The sequence below is a fragment of the Plecotus auritus genome (genome assembly GCF_963455305.1).
Source record: "Plecotus auritus genome assembly, chromosome: 11".
Classification (NCBI taxonomy): Eukaryota; Metazoa; Chordata; class Mammalia; order Chiroptera; family Vespertilionidae; genus Plecotus; species Plecotus auritus.
Window position 1 is genome coordinate 30,019,540 of NC_137777.1, and position 8,391 is coordinate 30,027,930.

General features: G+C 39.3%; 1 pseudogene across 1 annotated transcript; it reads right to left on the reverse strand.

Annotated features, from left to right (window-relative positions):
- Positions 1 to 766: 766 nt before the first annotated feature.
- Positions 767 to 8,076, reverse strand: LOC308236655 (melanoma inhibitory activity protein 2-like; annotated as a pseudogene). The gene is made up of 4 exons: positions 7,710 to 8,076; positions 7,366 to 7,448; positions 7,055 to 7,246; positions 767 to 973 (listed from the first exon to the last, which is right to left on the reverse strand). The product of its transcript is annotated as a melanoma inhibitory activity protein 2-like (transcript).
- Between the last annotated feature and the right edge of the window lie 315 nt (positions 8,077 to 8,391).

Sequence of the window (8,391 nt, forward strand, 5' to 3'; positions counted from 1 at the left end):
GGGGCTTACTTTGCAGGGTTTGAAAGGATTCAGAGAGACACAGCTTAGCATAATTCCAAACACCTATTAATCTCCCCCCAAAAATGACAGCTGTTTTTGTGATTTCTATCTTCTCATCGCTTCTTTTTGAAAAAAATTATGATAGTTGTAGTTGGAAAAGAAGTAAGAGTCAGGGCTTGAAAGCTATCTTTGAAAAATTATACTTTACCTAGTAGAATACGATTAGCACATTAAACATTCAAAAACATTTGTGGAATGAACTAATAGCTTTATGATTTCTTTTTTTTTAAATGTATTTTATTGGTCTTTTACAGAGAGGAAGGGAGAGGGATAGAGAGTTAGAAACATCAATGAGAGAGAAACATCGATCAGCTGCCTCCTGCACACTCCCTACTGGGTATGTGCCTGCAACCAAGGTACATGCCCTTGACTGGAATCGAGTCAGCCGCTGACGCTCTGTCCACTGAGCCAAACCAGCTAGGGCGCTTTATAATTTCTTGGTCTTCTGCCTATGTTATCTTTCAACTACAATAAAGCAGGAACCTTGTTTTCCATTTCCTGCAGGTAAAATATATCTTTCATGTCAGATTTGTGTTGTGTTGAAGTTTCTTTTTAGATGCATTATACATAATCCCTGCTATCCTTTAAAATATTTCACTTGCTTATTAAGTCCTTCACAAATAATATACAGATGTGGTAGATCACATGTCCAAAGCCAGCTACAGCAATGTCTCCCATCCCATAGTCACTGTGCAAGGTGATTTTATCACTCCCCACCAAGAGATGATGTCTCATTCTCATTGCCATGAATCTGGGCTGACCCTGTGAGTGCTTTGACCAACACAGAGCAGTAGAAGTCATGTTTTGAGGCTGCAAACATAGGCATGAAGAAGGACTGACAGGTTCTGTCTTTCTGCTCTGGGAAGTCCTGATGGAAGTCCAGCAGGTAAGCAGTCTGGCTACTGGGTAGACCCTGAAAAAGAGGCCACATGGAGAGGGAGAGGTCCTAAAACTGTATATACTGAGAAGTCCAGCTGTTCCACGCTCCAGCAGCACAGGCCCTAGCTAACCTCCCAGGCAAATGAACCCGAGTAGCATGGCCCAATGCAAGACCAGCAGAAGAAATACTCAGCTCCTCCTGCGTTGCAGAATCATGAGCAAATAAATAGTTATTTTAAGCTACTAATTTAACTTAATTAAGTAGCTTATTTTATTTGATTGTTGACAATATTACAGATGTCTCTCATTTTCTTCCTTTTGGGCCTCTCCCACCCAAATCCTGCCCCACTCCAGCCTTCTTTATGCTATTGTCTGTGTCCATGGGTTATGCATATATGGTCTTTGGTTAATCTCTTCCTATCTCCCCCCTCCCCCACATTGAGATCTGTTATTCTGTTCCATGTAATCATATCTCTGGACCTATTTTGCTCATCAGTTTATTTTGTTCATTAGATTCCACATATAAGTGAGATCATGTGATATTTGCCTTTCTCTGACTTATTTTGCTTAGAATAATAGTCTCCAGGTCCATCTATGTTGTCTAAAAGGGTAAGAATCCTTCTTTTTTATAGCGGCAGAGTATTTCATTGTGTAAATGTACCACAGCTTTTTTTTTTTTTTTTAATCCTCATCCGAAGATACCTTTTCCATTGATTTTCAGACAGAGTGGAAGGGAGGGAGGAGGGGAGAGGGGGAGAGAGAGAAACATGGGTGTGAGAGAGACACATCAAGTGGTTGCCTTCTGCACCACCCTGACCACACCCCCACCTGGCCTGCGGATTGAACCTGTAACTGAGATATGTGCCCTAGACCGGGAATTGAACCTGAGACCCCTTGGTCTGCAGGCTGATGCTCTAACCACTTAGCAAACTGGCCAGGGCTGTACCACTGCTTTTTTGTCCACACATCTACCGATGGGCACTTGGGCTGTTCCCAGACCTTAGCTATTGTAAATAATGCTACTATGAACATAGGATGAATATATTCTTTCTGATTGGTGTTTCTAAGAATATATTCCCAGAAGTGGGATTGCTGGGTTGGATGGCAGGTGCATTTTTAATTTTTTGAGGAACCTCCATACAGTTTTCCACAGCGGCTGCATTCCCACCAGCAATGCATAAAGGTTCCCTTTTCTCCACATCCTCACCAGTACTTGTTGTTTGTTGATTTATTGATGGTAGCCATTCTGGTATGTGTGAGGTGATACCTCATTATAGTTTTTAATTTGTATCTCTCTGATTATTAGTGACCATGAGCATATTTTCATATGTCTATTGGCCATCTATATGTCCTCTTTGGAGAAGTGTATATTCAGGTCTTTGCCCATTTTTAAAATTGTATCATTTGTCTTCCTGGTGTTTAGTTGTATGAGTTCTTTGTATATTTTGGAAATCAGACCTTAATCAGATGTATCATTGGCGAATATGTTTTCCCATACTGTAGGGTCCCTTTTCATTTTGTTGATGATTTCTTTTGGTGTGCAGAAGCTTTTAGTTTGATGTAGTCCCATTTGTTAATTTTTTCCTTTGTTTCCCTTCCTCTAAGTCAGTGGTCGGCAAAATGCGGCTTGCGAGCCACATGCGGCTCTTTGGCCCCTTGAGTGTGGCTCTTCCACAAAATACCACATGCGGGCGCACACGTATAGTGCGATTGAAACTTCGTGGCCCATGCGCAGAAGTCGGTTTTTGGCTCTCAAAAGAAATTTCAATCGTTGTACTGGTTGATATTTGGCTCTGTTGACTAATGAGTTTGCCGACCACTGCTCTAGGTGATATATTGGTGAAAATACTGCTAATTAAGATGTCTGAGATTTTACTGCCTATGTTTTCTTCTAGGAATTTTATGGTTTTGCAACTTACATTTAAGTCTTTTATCCATGTTGAGTTTATTCTTGTGTATGATATAAGTTGGTGGTCTAGTTTCATTTTTTGCATGTACCTGTCCAATTTTCCCTACACCATTTATTGAAGAGACTGTCTTTACCCCATTGTATGCTTTTGCCTCCTTTGTCAAATATTAATTAACCATATTAGCATGGGTATTTCCTTTCATTTAAAGGCTGAGTAACATTCCATTGTATGTACATGCCACATTTTGTTTGTCCATTTACTCACTGATAGACATTGTGTTGTTTACACTGTTTAACTACTTTGAATAATGCTGCTATGAATATGGGTACAAATATCTCTTTTAGTCCCTGCTTTCAATTTTTTTTTAAAAAAACTTCTATTAAGGTACAGACAAATAAAGTTGCATATATTTGTGCATCCAGCAGACTTTTCTGTAGGATGTAAGCTCAGCAGAAAAAGTTGGAGGTATCACACTACCTATCAAGCTATACTACCAGGCCATAATACTGGTAATTGAAACAGCATGATATTGGCATAAAAACAGGTATACAGAGTGGGGCAAAAGTAGATTTACAGTTGTTTGTATGGAAAATAGTACAATGATTAATAAATAATAATCAGGAATAAACTCTGTGTTTTGGGTACTCACAACTGTAAATCTACTTTTGCCCCCACTCTGTATAGATCAATGGAACAGAATGGAGAGCCCAGAAATAGACTCACGTTTACATGGTCAATTAGCATTTGACAAAGGAGGCAAAAACATACAAAGGGGTAAAGACAGCCTATTCAGTAAATGGTGTTGGGCCCTGACCGGTTTGGCTCAGTGGATAGAGCATTGGCCTGCGGACTGAAGGGTCCCAGGTTCAATTCCAGTCAAGGGCATGTACCTTGGTTGTGGGCACATACCCAGTAGGGAGTGTGCAGGAGGCAGCTGATTGATGTTTCTCTCTCATCGATGTTTCTAACTCTCTATCCCTCTCCCTTCCTCTCTGTAAAAAAAAAAAAAAAAAAATCAAAAGGGCAAAAATAATTTAAAAAAAAATGGTGTTGGGAAATTTTGGACAGATATATACAAAAAAATAAAACTAGACCACCTTCTTACACAATATAAAAGAACCAACTCAAAATGGATTAAAGATTTAAATGTAAGACTCAAAACCATAAAATTCCTAGAAAACAACATAGACAGTAAAATCTCAGACATGTCTCTTAGCAATATTTTTCTGATATACCTCCTTGGGCAAGGGAAGCAAAAGAACAAATAAACAAATAGGACTACATCAAACTAAAAAGCTTTTGCACAGCAAAGGAAACTATCAACAAAACAAAAAGAGAACATACCGAGTAGAAGATATTTACCAATTATACATCTAACAAGGGGTTAATATCTAAAATTTATAAAGAACTCAGACAACTTAACACCAGAAAAACAAACAACCCAATTAAAAACTCTATTGGGTAGAAACCTCAATAAGGTACTTCTCCAAGGAAGACATACTGATTGCCAATAGATATACTGTATAAAAAGTTGCTCAACATCACTAATCATCAGAGAAATGCAAATCAAAACCACAATGAGATACCACCTCACATGTGTCAGAATAGCTATCATCAATATGTCAACAACAATAAGTGTTGGTGAGGATGTGCAGAAAAGGGAACTCTCATGTACTGTTGATGGGAATGAAGATTGGTGTGGAGGTTCCTCAAAATTAAAAATAAAATTGCCGCCTTAGCCGGTTTGGCTCAGTGGATAGAGTGTCAGCCTGTGGACTGAAGGCCCCAGGTTCATTCTGGTTAAGGGCACATGCCTGGGTTGTGGGTTTGATCCCCAGTGGGGGGCATGTGGGAGGCAGCTGACCGATGATTCTTTCTCATCATTGATGTTTCTATCTCTCCCTCTCCCTTCCACTCTGAAATCAATAAAAATATATTAAAAAAATAAAATTGCCTTATTACCCAGCTATTCCATTTCTGTGAATATATATTTAAAAAACCCAAATCACTAATTTGAAATAATATATGCACCCCTATATTTATTGCAGCATTGTTTACAATAGACAAGATATGAAAGCAACCCAAGGGCCCATCAATAGATCAGTAGATAAAAAAGCTGTGGTACTTATACACAGTGGAATACTACTAAGCCCTAAAAAAGAATGAACTCTTACTTTTTTGACAGCATGGATGGACTTACAGGGTACTATGCTAAGTGAAATATGTCAGACAGAGAAAGACAAATACCATATAATTTCACTTATATGTGGAATCTACTGATAAAACAAACAAACAAATTATTATAGGGTTGGGATATTTTGGCATCTCATTAAATTCATATGGCTATAATTAATGGGTAAAAAGTATAGCATTTTATACATACATTTATAAATATGTATTTAATAGATTTTTGCAAATTCTTTAAAGATCTGGAGGCACCCTGGCTATTTTGCTGTCTTAGATATCTCTTCAGTCTTTTTACGGAAATGGATATGCATGTGGAAAATACATAATTTCTGGATTATAGGTCACATTTTCCTGATTCTTTGCATATCCAGTAATTTTTCATTGTATACTAATGTTCAGGGAATGTTAGATTATGCCATCTGCTTTTAAAGGATGTTGAGTTTTATTCTAGCAAGCAGTTAAATTATTAGTGGGTTCTCTTGATCCTACCAGATGGGTTTATTTCTGTTTGTCTCTTAGTCATTTTGTCCTTAGTCCTAAAGAACATGCCTTTTTCCAGGGCATGTGCTTCACTCCGAAAGCATGGCCTTCCCAGGTCTGAGTTGAATGCCTGCAAGTGCTAGCAAAGTCTCTCCACTCTGAATGGTAGGAATCCAACATCTCCCAGCCTGAGTGACCCGAGGGCCCCTGTGGAGCTCTCGGCCTGCAGCCGCTCTTCTCTGCAGGGCCTATTAGAATGTTCTCTGCACTGTTGCAATCTAGCCTTCAGCCCAGGACCATGGGGCAAATCCACTCAGACTTCTGCTGTCCCTTCTCCCTTTCCCTATAAATTCCAGCTGCTTCACCCGAACTCCAGTATCTGTTTCTACACGTCATAGAGTTCAGAGTTCTCTGCTCCCTGTGCTGCACTTTGAGTGTGTCCCTGGGCTGAAAGCCAGGCTAAATTGGGGCTCATTTCGAGTATTTCCCTTTTCTCTAGGATTACCACATTCTGTTTCCTGTTGTCCAATGCTTGGAAACATGTGCTTTATATATTGAGTGCAGGGAAGCTAGGGCTGGTACCAGTTACTCTGTCAAGGTTGGAAACTGAAGTCTGAATTTTGGAAGAAGTAGCAAAAGTTTTCAGAACTGTACACAATTTTTACAATATTGTATGGTTTTGTGGTCTGGTTTACATAAAATGATAGCCTTTTATAGCCTGAAAGAATTGTAAAAATATTTTCATTTATTACTTTTAGAGATGAGAAAACAGAGACCCAAAAGGATAGAGATTTGTCAAGGTGAAAAGCGAGGGGAATGGCAGAACTAGTCTTATCTGGTCCTCTTCATTTTTAAATATAGTACTTCCTGTGGAAGGCAGAGTTGATAGCTCTCTCTTCTTAACTCCCACTTTCTTGTCTTCAATTCCCATTGTTTGCAGAGTCTCAGCCAGCCTCAGAATCACAGAGCAGTATGACATTTATGCTTGTTATTGATTAATGTCTCTCAGCTCCAAGCCCTATTTCTCAATACTCTGCTCTGTAATATTTTTCTTTTAATTGTGGTAAAATAGACTTAACATAAAATTTACCATCTTAACATTTTCAAGTGTGCAACTATCACCATGAGCCACCTTCAAAACTTTTTCGTCATCCCTACTAAAACACTGTACACAGTAAACACGAACTCCCCTCTCCCTCCCAGCTCCTGGTAACCACTATTCTACTTTCAGTCTCTATACATTTGAGTCTTCTAGGTGCTTCATAGCAGTGGAATTACACAGTATTTGTCATTTTGTGTCCAGCTTTTTTCATTTAACACAAAGTCCTAAGGTTCATCCATGTTGTAGCATGTGTCAGAACAATATTCCATTGTATGTAGATACCACGTTTTGTTTATCTATTTGTCTATCAGTAGACACTTGGGTGGTTTCCACCTTTTGGCTATTGTGAATAATGCTGCTGTGACCATGGATGTTCAAGTATCTGTTCAAATCCCTGCTTTTGATTCTTTTGGAACATACCCAGAAGTGGACTTGCTGGATCAGGATAAGTTTGGCCTGATGAGGAGTCATCATTCAATGATCCTGCTCCCAAGGAGGTGAAAGTGACTCCGGGTCAGAAGGTTCCTGTGAGGAGCAGTTAAATGATCATTGCTTGATTCTCCTCTTTCATTAGAAATCTGATAGTCCTGAGGATTCCCTGGGCCTCTTGAACCTCTTCTCCCTCTTCCTGAAGCAAAGTTGAGAGTCTGAGTGGATCCTCCAACAAAGATGGAGGGGAGAGAAAAGCTCTCCTTTCAGATTAAGGTCTACCCAATGGTGAGGGACAATATGGGGAATGCTCTCTGCCAAATGCTGTATCTGGAACATCAAGTGCATAAAGATCTTTTTCTAAAAGTTTAAATTTAAGCGCTGTTTTAGTTAATTTTTGTCTGATGTAAGAATTTTCTTTCTTTTTTAAAATTTTTTTCTTTGTTAATCCTCACCCAATGACACTTTTCCCATTGATTTTTAGAGAGAGTGGAAGGGAGAGGGAGAGACAAAGAAAAGAGAAACATCTATGAGAAAGAGACCAATTGGTTGCCTTCAGGACGCACCTCGGGGGCTAGGAATCAAACCTGCAACCGAGGCATGTGCCCTTGACCAGAATCAAACCCACAACCCTTCAGTCTGCAGGCTGGCATTCTATTCACTGAGCCAAACTGGCTAGGGAAGAATTTTCTTTCTTTAAATCATTGAGGTTTCTTTTAGCAGTCCAATCTGTCAACCACTTATCATGTGAAATTTTTCTCATGGGAAATAATCTGCCCTTGATAAGAATGAATGGTTCTCTCCAATTCTTCAAGATCTTTGGCTCACTTTCTATTGGTCTCCAGCACTTCAACTACATGGCTGACCTAGCTTTTCATCTGCTTTAGAAAGTTTTTCCTCTTTCTTTAACCAGTTATTTTCTTCTACTGTCAACTTCCTGTGAAATATCATTTCATTTCCTAGACACAGCTCAGTCATTACTGTAAGTTTGTGCTGAAGCTTTTGATTCTCATTTCCAAGATGTTCATTTTCTCACTGCAGAGATGCTGTTCAAGTCTGAAGATTTTGTTTTTTAAATATACATTTATTTCAGAGAGGAAGGGAGAGGGAAAGAGAGAGAGAAACATCAATGATGAGAGAGAATCATTGATTGGCTGCCTCCTGCATGCCCCACACTGGGGATTGAGCCCGCAACCCTGGCATGTGCCCTGACCAGGAATTAAAACGTGACCTCCTGGTTCATAGGTCAGTGCTCAACCACCGAGCCACACTGGGGGGCAAGTCTGGAGATTTTTAATACACTCTGTAAGCTCTTGCTTTTTTTTTTTTTTTTTATCTACTTCA